Source organism: Rhincodon typus, chromosome 38 (genome assembly GCF_021869965.1).
Source record: "Rhincodon typus isolate 14 chromosome 38, sRhiTyp1.1, whole genome shotgun sequence".
Taxonomy (NCBI): Eukaryota; Metazoa; Chordata; class Chondrichthyes; order Orectolobiformes; family Rhincodontidae; genus Rhincodon; species Rhincodon typus.
In genome coordinates this window covers 6,884,221-6,901,110 of record NC_063369.1, presented here as the reverse complement: position 1 = coordinate 6,901,110, position 16,890 = coordinate 6,884,221, and the positions used below count along the sequence as shown (strand labels likewise).

The window sequence follows — 16,890 nt, the reverse complement described above, 5'->3', positions numbered from 1 at the left end:
AATGTATGTATGTTGTGCATGTTGTGCATGTATGTGCATGTTGTATGTCATTTATGTGTTTTCAATGTGCGCACATCATGTGACTGTGTGTTTATCATGCATACGTCATCAGTATGTGTGCGGTGTGTGTACATCAGCATATGTACGTGTCGTGAGTGTGTGTCTATTGTGCGTACGTGTCAACAGCATATGTGCATGCATGAATGTGTGCATTGTTAGTATGTGTGTGCTTGTCATGTGTGAGCATGTGTGTTATGCATATGCATCGTCAGTGTATGCATTTGTGAGCATGTGTGTTATCAGTGTATGTAGGCCTTATGTGTGTGTCTTTGTGAGATATGTTGGGAAAGAGTAAGTGTGAATCAGTGATTGAATTGTGTGTTTATGTGTGACTGTGAGGGTGGTCTAGATGAATACAGTGTAAGTGAGGTTGAACTGTAGGCTATAATCACTGAGCTATGTTTAGTACTAACACTCAAATGCTCCACAGGAAAGATAGTCTTATATTTCATATCAGGATTTCACAGAGTGTCCCAAACGGCTTTGCAACCAATGAAATATGGTTTTAAGTGTAGTCACTGCCATGATGCAGGAAGGGTGGCAGCCAGTTAGTGCACAGCAAGCTCACACAAGCAGCCCTGATACAAATTACCAGTTTCATCTGGTTTTAGCTTTTGGCTGAAGAATAGGCATTAGCCCAAGACACCCAGAAGTACTCCAGGACTATATTTAAAAATACTTCCACTTGGTCTTTTAACAGAGGGGCCAGGTGGTGTAGTCCCAGTTTGGGGTTTTCCCTCCTTTTCCTGGAATGGACTTACATTCACAAGTTGTTTTTTTTGCAAAATTAAAACAGTTTGCCTTGCTTTAACATTTGGCTTAAAAGCAGGTAGCATTTCCTCGTTCCACTTCAAACCCATTATGAATCTTTAGGTCTCTTATACTTTCACTTGTGAACTTGCTGGTCCTAATGTGCTTTTGTTGTAACAACAAGGGATCCTTATGCCAACAGGCCATTCTTTTTCTTTGGTCCTGAGTTCAGACTATTCCTGCAGGAGCATCACATTCAAGTCTCAGCTGACATCTGCACCAGTTTTGAGCAGTGGTTCTGAATGGCGATCAATCAGCTGGCATACTGACTGATTGCTCTCCCCTCTGTACTCCCTCTCTGCAGTGCACTGAGACACAATGCAGGGCTCCAGTTGATGAGATCAGCACCTTCAGTAGAATATCAACAGTGGCGAGCACAATCATAATTTGTATTCCTTCTGACATCAGGTATATAAGCAATGAGCAATGTGATGATTAACCTCAGGAGGGTAGCCTGCATCTAGGGTGACAGCATGGCAGGGTCATCAGTGTTTTTGCTCTATACCTTTATCCAGTCTCGTTTCTCAATCTCTCATCACTTTAACCTGTTTCTTTCCTTGCAGCCATGGTCATCGCACTGACAGGTAACTCCAGTCTGTGTTGTGACTGTGTTAGCTCTGATGCTGTGCTCAGTTCTGAGAACTGGCTGAAGGCAAGAGCCTTGTGAAATGTGGTCCATTAGTCCTCTCAGTTGATGGTGTTATGTGACCAGACCCTTTGGCTGTTATTGTGTGTGTGTGTGTGTGTGTGTGTGTGTGTGTGTGTGTGTGTGTGTGTGTGTGTGTGTGTGTGTGTGTGTGTGTGTGTGTGTGTGTGTGAGAGAGTATGTGTTTGTGTGTGTGTGATGAGAGATCATGTGCAAGTGCATGTTAACTTTTGATATGTTGTGCTTTGGCAACTAAACCAACTCAACAGTCCTGCATGAATAAGTAAAGAATAACTTTCAAAATGTCAGAAAGCCAATGAAGTACATTTGCAATGTTAGTCATGGATGTAATGTTTAAGCATGTCAGCCAGTTTACTCCCAGCCCGCTCCCATAGATGGAAATTAAGATAATGTCTATTTAATCATGAGCTGCAAACAATGGCTAGGATACCAAAAGCAGTGGAGGAAATTTCTTGAAAGTTTCAAAGATGAGATCCTTTATTTGAGAGGGTAGAGGGTTTATTGTCTCATCTGAATAACAGCGTGTCTGACAGTGCAGTCCTCCTTGGCAGTATCAGCCTCATTGTTGTGAGATCTGAACCCAAAGCATCAGAGCTGCACACTGAGCCACGGCTAATACTGGAAGTGATGTTGAGGGGATAGCGGGCAAGACCAGGCTTGGCTGTGATGGAATTTCCACTGAACTCATCAAGTACTTTCGGACACAACTCAAAAGCAAAATTGATATACCATTTCCTCTTTCAAAGTTAAGGCTAGGCACTGTGGGATGGAATTTAATGCTCTCCTCCATGGCAAATTTGGAGGTGGAGTGCATGTAATCACGCTGGAGGTTGCTGAAGTAGATCCTGCACTCTTCTTGCCTCTGACCCGATTGTGGGGTGAGAAGACTAGTGGACACCCTTTGTGCCCCATCTGCCAATTGAGGACGCTCCCCGCTGTGGATAATTGATTAATTAATACATGTCATTGGTGGACAGGACAATCATCTCAGGCTTGTGTGTGCACTTGTGTCTGTGTATGTGCATACATGTATGCATACATGTGTGTGTGCTATGTGTGTTTGTGTGTGAGCTCTGTGTGTGTGTGTTTGTGAGAGCACACATACACAATGTATGTGTATGTGCGTGTGCTTGCATGCTGAGTGTCTGTACAAACGCCATGGCACCAAGAAGTGAGGCGGGGTCCACAACCTCTGCTGCTGCTCTGGACCCCCTTACCTACTCTCCCACAACCTGCATCCCACATTCACTCACCCACACCCTGGGTCCCTCAGCAATCTCTGGCCTTTCCCTTGGAAGAGACAAAAATACTGCAGATGCTGGAAGAACCCAGCAAGCCAGGCAGCATCTGGAGGAAAGGAGCAGTGAATGTTTTGGGTATTACCCTTCTTCAGGACTGGATGTGGGGGTAGGGGGAGCTGCAGATAAAGTGGGGGGGGTGAAGGGGTGGAGGCGGAATGGTGGTGATGGGTGGACACTGGTGGTAGGTATGACCTGGTTGGTTGATGGGAGGGATGAATCCGGTTGGTGGCTGAAAGGGAGGGTCAGAAGTTGGAATGGAGGTGGGGCCGGAAGGGGAGGTGGGTGGGAAGGTTATTTGGAATTAGAGAACTCAATGTTGAGTCCTCCGGGCTGTAGGGTGCCCAGGTGGAAGATAAGGTCTTGTTCTTCAAATTCAGAACGCAAATTTGCCAAAATAACCAACCTCCTGTCTCCTCAAAGCCTATCTACCATCTACTAGGCACAGTCAGGAGTGTGATGGAATACTTCTTACTTTTTTCTGGATGAGTGCAGCTCCAACATCACTCAAGAAGCTTGAAACCAACCAGGACAAAGCAGCCTGATTGATTGGTACCCTATCCGCAACCCCCTCCACCACCGACGCTCAGTAGCAACAATGGGTACCATCCAGAAAGATGCACTGCAGAAATTCACTGGGTTCTGTGCTATGTTTTTGCACTGGCTCGAATTGTTTTGCTGATTTGCTTTTCTTCCTGATGTTTGAGGATGCACGCAGCAATTGTGTGATGTGAAGAATTGACTATTTTGAGCGAAATCACAAAATCGGACTTCAGAAAGGTCTTCCATTCTGAAATAAATGATGAGCAAGCAAAGCTTCCACTGACACACTGTGGACATCGGAGGCATTTTTACCCCTTAATTGTGTGTGTGTGTGTGTGTGTGTGTGTGTGTGTGTGTGTGTGTGTGTGTGTGTGTGTGTGTGAGAGAGACTCTGTGTGTGTGTGTGTGTGTGTGTGTGTGTGTGTGTGTTTTGAGACATTGCTCTTTTAAATGCTGAAATTGAGTCCCTTTCAGACAAACAGTGAAACATTGATCTAATTCCTTTTTCTCATTTAGAGAGGTTGTGACTCTTTGCGTCCCTAATGAAATCAGCAGAATAAATTAGTAATTTAATGCATTAATATTTGAAAACTCTGCAATTGGAGTCATAGGACAAAGAGAAATAATGAAAGGACCAATGGTCTCTAAATTAAAGGGAGAATAAAATGTTCCAGGTGTTCAGGGAGGTCACCAGGGAGGTCAGGTTAAAGTGTAAGCCTAAATTTTCCTCCTTTCATTTTAGTTTTCGTGCTGAGATGTAGATTATCATTTGATGCTTCCAACGCCTTCAAAGAAACAGGTCGAGGATTGAAGTTTTTCTTTGCGCTGAGCAGAGATTAAAAGTATGACATGTCAGCCATGATTGAATGGTGGAACAAACACGACAGGCTGAATGGCCTAATTCTATTCCTCTATCTTATGGTTTTATTTTCCACGTTCTTCAGTTTGCTTGTAATTGAAGGAATACTGTGCTGTTGAGGTATGAAGCCACTGGAGTTCAGATGTCTCCTGCAAGCCCTGTTAAATGAGCACTTCTGCTTTTAAGTTTATTGATTCCTGTAAAAATGCATATTTGGCCAGACTGTCATGCAGGCAATCGAAGAGCTGTCCATATAGTTAAGATGCTAAAAAGGATTGGAGAATGCTACTGCTTTAAGACTGAAAAGTGACCATGCATGTTGTTCTTTGTAATGTCTCCTATTGCTTTTCCAGGGCAGATGGACGTCGATGGTCCCTTGCCTCATTGCCATCCTCAGGATATGGGACCAACACTCCCAGCTCCACCGTGTCTGTATGTGGTATCTCTCTCACTGTGACCTTAGTACACTCATAAAGAGCCAGCAATGGTTCACGCCATTGCTGTCATGTATTCTCTTGCTGAGCCGTTGTAACTTGGGACTTTCACTCAATAACAGCAACTTGATTTATATAGCACCTTTAACATCTTTTTATTCATTCATGGGATGTGGCCATTGCTGGCTAGGCCAGCGTTTATTGCCCATTCCTAATTGCCTAGAGGGCATATAAGAGTCAACCACATTGCTGTGGTTCTGGAGCCTCATGTAGGCCAGACCAGGTAAGGATGGCAGTTTCCTTTCCTAAAGGACATTAGTGAACTAGATGGGCTTTTCCAACAATTATTTTAAGGTCATCATTAGACTCTTAATTCCAGATTTTTATTGAATTTAAATTTTGCCACTGCTGTGGCAGGATTTGAACCCAGTTCCCCAGAATGTTACCTTGGACTCTTGATTAATAGGTCTAGCCATAATACCACTAGGTCATCACCTCCCTAGCAAAACATCTTCATAGGAGTGTTACCAAAGCAAAATTGACTGCGTCATATGTGGAGATATTAGGGGCATATGACCAAAGATTGGTCACAAAGATCAGTTTTAAAATGAAGTTTTAGAAGAGGAGAGAGCAGTGGAGAGGTTTAGGGAGGGAATTCCAGATTTTAAGGCCCGGACAGCTAAAGACATGGCCTCCACATGTGGAGTGATGAAAATCGGGGATGCTCAAGATGATGGAATATAAGGAGTACAGAGATCTCACGGGCCAGAGAAATGGCAAAGTGCAGTGTATGACTACTGGCTTGCATTTGGACTTTACATTTTCCAAAGTTTAAGATATCTGTGGTATGACAACTGCAGTCTGTATATATTTCACTAAATTGTGTGTCAGTATATAGTAGACATTGCTATACAGTATATTGTAAATATCACACTTTAGATGCAAGGATGTCTTGAAAGAAAAGAGAAAAGCTTTAATCTTCTGATGTTCAACTAAAACTCACAACCACTTTCCAATTATTTAGTAATAATGAAACTCTTGTGGCCTGACCCCCAATATCTTTCTATTAAGTGTGGACTCCCCTTTCACCAAGGCTGTTTGACATTACATGTTCCAAATCTGAGCACAGCATTCCAAATAATATCTGACCCAACACTGTATATGATTGAAGCATAACTTCCCACCCTTTGTATTTCAGACCCCTCCCTGGAGATAACAACTAACAATCCATTAGTCGTTTTCAAAGCTTTGTTCACCAATTTTAAATGATCTGTATATATTGGGTCATTCCAAACCTCCTCACTCCTAGTTTCTCTCCATTTAATACTCCAAACGATAACAGTTTTAGAGGGTTGAATGTTGAGGGCAGGTCGCATAAACTTGGCTTGTCTATCCCTGGGTTTAGAAGATTGATGGGTAATTTGTTCAAGGTGTTCAAGATATTAAAAAAAGGTTCCAATAGGATGGAAATGGTGAAAGTATTCCCTCTGATGGAAGAATTAAAAATGAGAGGACGTAATCTTAAAAGAGCCAGGCTATTCAGGAGGGAAATCAGGAAAGAATTCTTCACACAGAGGGTATTGGAAATCTGGAAACTCCTGTCTCTCAAAGAGGTTGTGGTCGCTTGAAACCCTCATCCATGCCTTAGATATGACTATTCCAAAGTTCTCCTGCCTGGTCTTGCACTATACTTTGTACAATCCTGAGTTTGTCCAGAGTTCTGTCCACTTTATGCCACGCAAAGCCCCATTCACTGTACTTAATAACCTATCCACTGATTCCTATCTGGTACAGCCTAGTTTTAAAGTTCTTATCCCTTTAGTTTCAAATTCCTTCGCATCTCTGTATCTCTTTAACTTCTTCCAGCGCTATCACCCTTGAGACCTCTGCGCTCTTTGAATTTGGTCCCATGAGCTTGGAGCTTTAAGATTGATAGATTTGCATTGGGTAAGGCTCTTAAGGGATTTGGAGCTAGCAAGTGTTTCAGACTTGAGGTACAATGATAGGCATAAAGTCATAGAGCTCTACCGCACAGGAAAAGGCTCATTGGCCAATTGAGATTGTGCCAGTCAAAAACCCGTTTTCCAGCACTAGGCCCATAGCCTTGTACTCCTTGACATCGCAAGTGCACATCTAAATGCTTCTTGAATGTTATGAGAATTTCTGCCTCTACTACCCTTACAGAGTTTTAGATTCCTCCCACCCTCTGGGTGAAAAACTATTTCCCCATATCCCCTCTAAATCTCCTGCTCCTTACTTTAAATCTATGCCACTTGGTCACTTACCCCTTGACAAGGGGCTAAAATTCCTTCCTGTCTACCCTATCTATATCCCTCATACATCAGCTAATTGCATGAAGGAGCAGACTTGAGGCACTGAATGGCCTCCTCCTGTTCCTCTTCCCCTCTCCCAGATGTGGAAGTGAGAGTGAAGAAGCTTGAATTCCAATGTCAATGTTCAGACTTAAACCTGATGGTTGGACAATGAGTACGGTGTTCAAAGGCACTTATGTCCGCAATGCCTTGGGAGAGGAAGGAGGGCATGGCTTGCTAACTTTAGGTTTCTGGATCTCCTCTCACATCTGTGTTTTGTTGCAGTCATCATGCTCGTCACAGGAGAAGCTTCACCAGTTGCCCTTCCAACCCACAGTGGATGAACTGCATTTCCTGTCCAAACACTTTGGCAGCACCGAGAGCATCACCGATGATGATGGTGGACGACGCTCTCCAGCGGTACGGCCACGGTCTCGGAGTCTCAGGTCAGTATTCTCATCCACCATCTTGGAATCTTCAGCAATGAAGTATGGGCCATCTCGACCATGAGCGGGCAGCATTGTTTCAATCCCCTTCAAGCCTTGCTTATTGACAAATGAAATGAGGGGAAGATAGCCTTACATTGCTGCGGCACCTTTCACGGTCCAAGTACTTTAAAACCAGTGAGGTACATTTTGAAGAGTTGTATCTGCTGTAATTGAGGGAGCAGTTTGCAGACAGTAAGCTCCCACAAACAGCAAAGCAATAAGAACTAAGTAATCTACTTCTAGTTAGTGGTTGAGGGATAAATATTGGCCGGAACAACGGTGAAAGTGTCCCTGCTTTTCTTCAAAGTTGCACTGTGTGATCCTTTGCCTGATTACTGTCTGATTTGAAAGACAGCACTTCAGGGAGTGCAGCACTACTTCAGTCCAGCACTGGATGTCAGCCTAAATGACCAATATTCTCTGCAGTCAAAACTCTTCCTCCATGTGAGATTTTGTTACTCTGTTTTCCTTCAGAATTAAGCTCTTTGCATTAATTCTTGTGGGTATTCAGATCATGAACGTTGCTGGCTGAGCCAGCATTTGTTGTTCATCCCTAACTGCCCTTTAGAAGTTGGTGATAAGCTATCTTCTGGAACTGCTGCAGCCCTTGATTCTCTTGAATCTCCTCTATATCTGCACCCTGCATGCATCAACTAACCTGACGTTCCGGCTGCCATCCATTTTAATTTCCTCCTCTCACTCCCCTGGCGACATGTACATGCACCCATGGTCCAGGGATATCCAGGATTTTGACCTAGTGATGCTGAAAGTACGGCAATATATTGCCAAGTCAGGATGGTGTGTGGCTTAGAGGGAAAGTTGCAAGTGGTTGTCTTTCCATGCAATATGTTGCCCTTGTCCTTCTAAGTGGCCAAGATTGTTGGGAAGAGGGTGGAAGGAGTTGAAAGGTGCTATCAGAGGAGACTTTGATGAGTTACTGCCGTGATTCTTGTAGATGGTATATCTTCTGCAGCCACTGTGCATTACTGGTGAAGGAAGTGACTATATAATGTGGTGGATAGGATGTTAGTCAGTTGAACTGCTTTGTTCCAGATGATGTTGCACACCAAGAGTGCTGTTGGAGCTGAAATCATTCCAGGCAAGTTGGGAGTACTCCTTCATACTCCCGATTAGTGCCTTGTAGATGGTGAAGGAGAGACAGGAGATGCTGGAGGATTCCTAGCCTCTGACCTGCATTTGTAGCTAGTGTTTATATGGTGAGTCCAATTCAGTTTCTGGTCAACAGTAACCCCAGATATCCTTCTACTTTAGGGACCATAATTTCCCCTCCTCTGTGATTAAGGATGCCCTCAATCGCATCCCCTCCATTTCCCACACTTCTGCTCTCAAAGCCCCTCACCCAAACAACAACAAGGATAGTGTCACCTCAGTCCTCACGTACCACCCCACCAACCTATGGATCCAATGCATCATCCTCCGACAGTTCTGTCACCTACAATCAGACTCCACCACTAAAAAGAAATTTCCTCCCCCACCCCTGACCATTTTTACAGGGACCATTCATTCTGCGACTCCCTAATCAGCTCTACACTCCCCACTGATTTCTCCACCACACCCGGTACCTTTCCCTGCAACCACAAGAGGGCAACACCTGCCCCTACACCTCCCCTCTCACCTCTGTCCAAGGCCCCAAACAATTTTTCCAGATCCAGCAGAGATTCACCTGCACTTCATCCAACCTGATCTATTGCATCCATTGCACCCGATGTGTTCTCCTCTATATTGGGGGGGGAACCAAATGCAGACTCGGGGATTAGTTTGCAGAGCATCTGGACTCTGCATGCATCAACCAACCTGACCTTCTGGTTGCCATCCATTTCAATTCCCCCCTCCCATTCCCCTGGTGACATGTCCATCCTTGGCCTCATCCACTGTCAGTGTGAGGCCAAATGTAAACTGGAGGAAGAACACCTGATATTTTGCCTTGGAAGCTTACAGCCCAATGGCCTCAATATTGACTTCACCTGGTGCAAAATCCCTCTACCCCCAGCATTGTCCTATGTCCAGCCTTCCCCCTTCCTCCTTACCTCCCTGACCTGACCTAATCTGTCCATCTTCCTATTCACCTATCCACTCCACCCTTCTCACGGACAATCACAATACCTCCTACCTGTATCGACCTATCAACATCTCTCCTACCCTTCCTCCAGCCCCACCCCACTCCCTGTATTCATTTCTGGGCTCCCCTCCCCAGTCCTGATGAACAGCTTCAGCCTGAAACGTTGACTTGCCTGCTCCTCTGATGGTGTCTGACCTGCTGTGCTTTTCCTGCCTCACACCTACAGACTCTGGCTTCCAGCATCTGCAGTTCTTATTGTCTCCAATTCCCTGTCAGGGACCCTACAAGCAAGAGGCAGAATAAAGCTTTCCCTTGAAACTGTTGAGACCTATCATGGTTTTTCACTAATTCCATTTCCCATATTTACAAGCATGTGCCTCTCTGCACAAGATTGCCAATTTAATGTTACTGGTGGCCACCCTTGTAGGCCCCTAAACACTGGAAACTTTGTTGAGAACAATGCAACTTAGATCCGCATTGAGTTGACAAAGGGAACAGAACATTCTTAGACAATTTCCTGGGTGTAGCCACTAGAGGAACACCGGGCAGGGAGCTCCTCGCACCCCCTGAACATAACTAGTTAATTTTGCACGCTCACTTAAAAGGATGGAAGGCTGGAGAGACTCATGGGACAAGCAATCCCTCAAACCTCAATATTGGGGTATTCACTGATGATTAGTAGATACAATATAGACCCACATAGGAGCAATAAAATTGAGCTTTTTGTGGGCAGCCTGTGAAACTAGGTCCCATGGGCACAATAGTGTTGTAACATAGGATTTAATCTTTACTGTGTGTCATAGAGTTCTCGTTGAACTCAATCATTGCTGTTTCACGAGCCTTTCTGATATTTGAATTCTATATGTGTTTCAGTCACTCTGCTCCTAGCTTTCTAGAAGAAGTAGTTGCAAATGGAATGCATTCATTTTCCAGGCAACTCACATTCACACGCACGCCAAACAAGTGTCTGCCCAATGTAAATGAACATTTCAGCACCACAGAGAGTGATATGTATAGCTCACTGCCACGGTTTTTTGAAGAAGTGTCCCATCCCGAAATGTTAGCTTTCCTGCTCCTCTCATGCTGCCTGGCCTGCTGTATTCCTACAGCTCCACACTGTGTTATCTCTCATTCCAGCATCGGCAGTTCTTACTATCTCTCACTGCCATGGTGTTGTCTACTGATTTACAGATTGTATGAGAAACCCTTGCCCTGGAAAATAACAGGTATGTGAAGAAGGAAGAATATCATGGTGATAGACAGGAAGCTCTGTTAGATAATGTCAAACCACAGAAAGAGAATTGCTAGTTTTGCTAAGTCCATTGCAGAGGTTCAGATCCAGTAAAGGCAGATTCCCTCCAAGCCACCTAGTATCCTGACTTAGAACTACAGTCCTATTCCTTCTCTGTCATAAATCTTTGTCATGAACCCAAATCCTACAACATCTATCTCAGTCACCCTGTGGGTGTGCCTGCAACAAATGAACTGCAGCAGCTCAAAGCGGCAGCTCACCACCAACTTCTTAGGGTCAATTTGACATAGGTACAAATGCTGTGATCAATATTGACACCCACAATCTGTAGCAGAATGAAAACAAAGAAAGGGTGCATTTATATTGCACCCTTCATGACCTCACGACATCCTGTGATGTTTTACTTTATTTAAGTCTATCACTCGCAGAAACCATCAATGAGTTTTCACATAGCAACATCCTCTAAACGGGACTGTAGTCATGACAATTTTTTGTTGTGATGTTCATTGAAGGGTAGTTATTGGCCAGTGCACCAGGAAGAACACCCCTCCTTTAGGATATTTTAACTCCACCAAGAGGTTTCACCTTCTGACAGTGCAGCACTTGCTCAGTACAGTGGGGAAGGATCACTGTAGGTCTTGGCCACAGGTCTCTAGCTCTTGGGTACAGGTCTTTTGAGAGGGACTTAAATCATTAAACTCTAATTCAGAGGTGAGGGCGCTACCCACTGAGCCACATTCAGCTCTGTCTTTCAATAAAATGGAGAGAGAGCATGAAAATTAGTCATCTTAGGATAGAGCTGTGGTAATGTAAATGTTCCTGTGCTCCCACAATGGGGATGGTAAACCTCAAACCACATGTTTTGTTACTTTGATTTAACAGAGCTAAAGCGTTAAGATTGTGAACACCTGATTTAAGACATCTATGAAGAGATTTCTTTTTTGCACAGATTCCTTTTAAATGACATTCTTGTCACTGACTCAAAAGACACTCAGAACACTGATCTGTCTTCTCATAGCATTCTTTGTGATTTGATATCCACCACCTTTTGATCTTCTCCTGATAACATGGAATCTAAATACTCACTGAAAAACCAATCAGTTCAAACAGTTACTTACTACTAACCCCTCAAGACAATAAAAAGTAACACCAACAAGGAGAGTAAAAACAGAGCCATTTGAGGTCAGTGCCAAAAGTGGCATTTATCAATGGATTTGATGGACTAACTGTAGTGAGCCCAGATAGGACTTAACCCAGCACGGGTGAAAGCATGCCCAGTGCAAGGGAGAACAAACCCTCATGGGGAAAGCCCAGCATGGTGTGTCTGCAGGCCTATGGCTTAAGAAGGACTGTGAAGTTTAACTTTTAACTTTATTTCTTTGTTTTTCTACTTTATGCTAAGAAGAACTGTAATGTTGAAGTTTTTAACTTATTTCTTTATTTTTCTACACTTGTACCTTTGTACTGAAGATGGTGCCGCAAATGGCTACTTTGTATACTTTTCACTGTACTCGTGTACCCCTGAACTTGAGTACACATGACAATAAAACATAATTCTAATTCTAATTCTAATTCAATCCATTGCAGCCCTGGGCGCTCTCCTTCCTGCTATGATAATGAAATAGTGATGATGAATCATGTCTACAAAGAAAGGTTCCCAAAGGTAAGGATTGTCCTTTGGTCCATTTTACTCATCCAGTTAATAAGAATGCTCAATCAGGCCTGTCGTTATCATTCTTGTCATTGCACCAGTGCTAATATACTCTAAAGGACCTAGCCTTCAATTCCGAAGTGGGGGCAGTGGGGTTGTAAGTTAGTAGCTTTGAATGTGAAGTGTGAAGCAATTTACCCCATGAATTACATACTGAGTTGTATCATTATTTAGCTTTCACTAAGCATTCCCATCCCAAAAATTTCAAAGTCACATTCAGTACTCCTCCCAGAGTATGGACTACACAAGTCATGGGGCCATTAAAATATCTGCCCTCAGCTTTAATCAAAACTTAAAATGGAATAATTCTCAGATGTTAGCTATGTTGCCTCATGTTATGAGGTTATGGTGTGTGTAAGTACCTGTGTGTAGCAACAGTTACATTGAAACTTCTTTCAGTTGCTTTGTGGGTGTGGGAGAACTCCACAGAGACATTTGCTTCCTTCAGTCTCCAGATAGCGAGGGAAGGGAAGGAACAGAGCTGGCTGTAGGCATTCCAGAGCCTGTGGAGCATGTAAGGGCAATAGTGAAACATGTAGAGCAGAAACTTTGTCACAAGCCAGAAATATAAGAGACTCTAGGCTGCATTCTGCAAAGATGCATGGCTGGGGAAGATTTTTTTAAAATCTGTATCTAATCTGACTTTGAGAGCTGAATGCCTATGACAGATCTCCAAAATTGAACTACTGCATTTCTGAGCATTCAGCAAAAATGACCGCAGTATTTGCAAGAAGAAAAAAAGTGCATTTAAGGAAAATTTTCCTCTGTATATATGTAAATCTGAAGCAACACCTGATATTTAATGAAACTCCATATAATCTGATTGTAGGCTGTGATTCTAATTGCAAAGTGCTCACATTTCACTTGACACTGTGATGGCATTTGAAGCCTTCTGCTTATTCATGTGCATCTATCCAGTATCTTGCTCTGCTGTGAATCAGTGAGAAGGTTAAGCTTCCCAATGTAATCATGCTCATGTTATGATTAAACTGCTGAGGCTTTTTATGGGAACTGACTATATTTTAATCCTAAATTATTCGTGTGAATTCTCAAATTCCCTCTCCACGAGATTGCAAGCCTTCATTTGTGAAAATGAATGGTGAGACTTAATATTTCCATCAAATGAGAAACTTAAATTATTTTGCACAAAAAATTGGATTACTTGCTATTGAAGACTTATCTTTATTCCCAATCTTACTTCAGTTGATGTTCACAGCCATACAGCAAGAAATGTTTGGTGCAACTTGTTATGTTACTTTAACATGGTAAAACATTTTGGTCTGATTCAGGGAGACAGTGCAGATGGGTGATGATGCTGGGCTGGATTGCAGGCTGTCAGAGCCTGTGACTGTAAGGTGGGCAAGTCTAATTTCTTTGAGGGGAGTGGGTGGGGTGAACCTACCTGCTCCTCACAGCCCACAAGAAGTGCTGAAAATCTCTCAAATCTTGCTTTGGTACATCTCCCAAACACAACCCTCACCCATCCCCAACTACCCCAAACCCAGTATGCCACCGAACTGCTCACAGGCCTGTGTCCTGTTTTCTGTTTCAGAGACATCATGAAAAGAAACCGTAAGGTATGACTGATAGTTAGCATTCACCAAGTAACTATTCCTTTAATTCATGGGTTTATGAGTGGTATGAATCAAAGGTGAGAAAATGAGCAGACCGATTAAAATCTGATTGAATCACAGAATAGGTTTGAGGGGTTGAATAGCCTTGACGTGTTCTGAGAATCTGTGCCATGCAGGAACTGAAAACCTCATACAGAGTATTAAAGGAGGAGACTGGTGTATTATTAAGATTTGATTTGCCCAAAACCAAGTTCTCATCAAGGGCAGGGCAAGGGAAGTACATGACCACACAAGGACTTTTGTAAACTGGACCTGTCTTGTACAGGAAATCTGTGAGTAACTGAATAGGTTGCAGTACCTTGAAGTGAATGTTCAAGAAATTCTTGGCAGCAGGGATTTGAATCCTCTTCTTAAAATCCGAGCACTTAACCATTAAGACCAATTGATCCACATCATTAAGCTTTTCAGTCTGGAGACAACTATATTCTTCTGTAAACAGAGGTCAATCACACGTGCAATTTCTTTCCCAGGCCACTGCCCAGATGGAGGAAAGACTGCAGGAGTTCTTCACAGTCAATGCTCCAGAGAATGTGCTCCCCCTGGCTGACGGAGTCCTCAGTTTCATCCACCACCAGGTCATCGAAATGTCCAGGGACTGCCTGGATAAGTCGCACGAGGGACTCATCACTTCACGCTACTTCTATGAGTTGCAGGAGAATTTGGAGAAGCTATTGCAGGACGTGAGTCAGCCCACGTGTTGCAAAACATGCTGGAGTCTTATCCAACCTCTCCCCCGCAGAACGTGCAGCCCTCCGCTCCCTCCGCTCCAATCCCAACCTCACCATACGCCCCCTTGATCAAGACCCCACCCCTGAGCACCAAACCATCATCTCCCAAACCATCCACAACCTCATCACCTCAGGTGACCTCCCACCCACGGCCTCCAACCTCATCGTTCCCCAACCTCGCACTGCCCGCTTCTATCTCCTTCCCAAAATCCACAAACCTGAATGCCCTGGTCGACCCATTGTCTCCACCTGCTCCTGCCCCACCGAACTGATCTCCAACTATCTCGACTCCATTTTCTCCCCCTTGGTCCAGGAACTCCCTACCTATGTCCGTGACACCACCCACGCCCTCCATCTCCTCCAGAACTTCCAATTCCCCGGTCCCCAACACCTCATCTTTACCATGGACGTCCAGTCCCTCTACACCTGCATTCCCCATGCAGATGGCCTTAAGGCCCTCCGCTTCTTCCTGTCCCGCAGGCCCGACCAGTCCCCCTCCACTGACACCCTCATCCGCTTAGCCGAACTCGTCCTCACACTCAACAACTTCTCTTTCAATTCCTCCCACTTCCTACAGACAAAGGGGGTAGCCATGGGTTACCCGCATGGGCCCAAGCTACGCCTGCCTCTTTGTAGGTTACGTGGAACAATCCCTCTTCCGTACCTACACCGGCCCTAAACCCCACCTCTTCCTCCATTACATTGATGACTGTATCGGCGCCGCCTCGTGCTCCCACGAGGAGCTCGAACAGTTCATACACTTCACTAACACCTTCCACCCCAACCTTAAGTTTACCTGGACCATCTCTAACACCTCTCTCCCCTTCCTGGACCTCTCTGTCTCCATATCGGGCAACCACCTAGAAACCGATATTCATTTCAAGCCCACCGACTCCCACAGCTACCTAGAATACTCCTCCTCCCACCCACCTTCCTGCAAAAATGCTATCCCCTATTCCCAATTCCTTCGCCTCCGCCGCATCTGCTCCCAGGATGAGGCATTCCACTCCCGTACATCTCAGTTGTCCTCGTTTTTCAAGGACCGTAACTTCCCCTCCTCGGTGGTCGAGAACGCCCTCAACCGTGTCTCCCACATCTCCCGCACCTCATCCCTCACACCCCGTCCACGCAATAAAAACCAAAAAAGAATCCCCCTCGTCCTCACGTACCACCCCACCAACCTCCGGATCCAACGCATCATCCTCCGACACTTCCGCCATCTGCAATCCGACCCCACCACCAAAGACATCTTTCCCTCCCCACCTTTATCTGCTTTCCGGAGGGACAACTCTCTCCGTGACTCCCTCGTCCGCTCCACACTCCCCTCCAGCTCCACCACACCCGGCACTTTTCCCTGCAACCGCAGGAAGTGCTACACCTGCCCCCATACCTCCTCCCTCACCCCCATCCCAGGCCCCAAGAAGACTTTCCACATCAAGCAGATGTTCACCTGCACATCTGCCAATGTGGTATACTGCATCCGCTGTACCCGGTGTGGCTTCCTCTACATCGGGGAAACCAAGCGGAGACTCGGGGACCGCTTTGCAGAACACCTACGCTCGGTTCGCAACAAACAACTGCACCTCCCAGTCGCGAACCATTTCAACTCCCCCTCCCATTCCTCAGACGACATGTCCATCCTGGGCCTCCTGCAGTGCCACAACGATGCCACCCGAAGGTTGCAGGAACAGCAACTCATATTCCGCTTGGGAACCCTGCAGCCCAATGGTATCAATGTGGATTTCACAAGTTTCAAAATCTCCCCTCCCCCTACCGCATCCCAAAACCAGTCCAGCTCGTCCCTGCCTCCCTAACCTGTTCTTCCTCCCACCTATCCCCTCCTCCCACCTCAAGCCGCACCTCCATCTCCTACCGACCAACCTCATCCCGCCCCCTTGACCTGTCCGTCCTCCCTGGACTGACCTATCCCCTTCCTAACTCCCTACCTACACTCACCTTTCCTGGCTCCATCCCCGCCTCTTCGACCTGTTTGTTTCCTCTCCACCTATCCTCT

At 45.1% G+C, this 16,890-nt stretch overlaps 1 protein-coding gene across 1 annotated transcript in view; it reads right to left on the bottom strand.

Annotated features, from left to right (window-relative positions):
• Nucleotides 1-16,890, bottom strand: part of LOC109935584 (microtubule-associated serine/threonine-protein kinase 1-like) — a 340,839-nt gene that overhangs the window by 242,836 nt on the left and 81,113 nt on the right. The gene's annotated exons all lie outside the window — the stretch shown is intronic.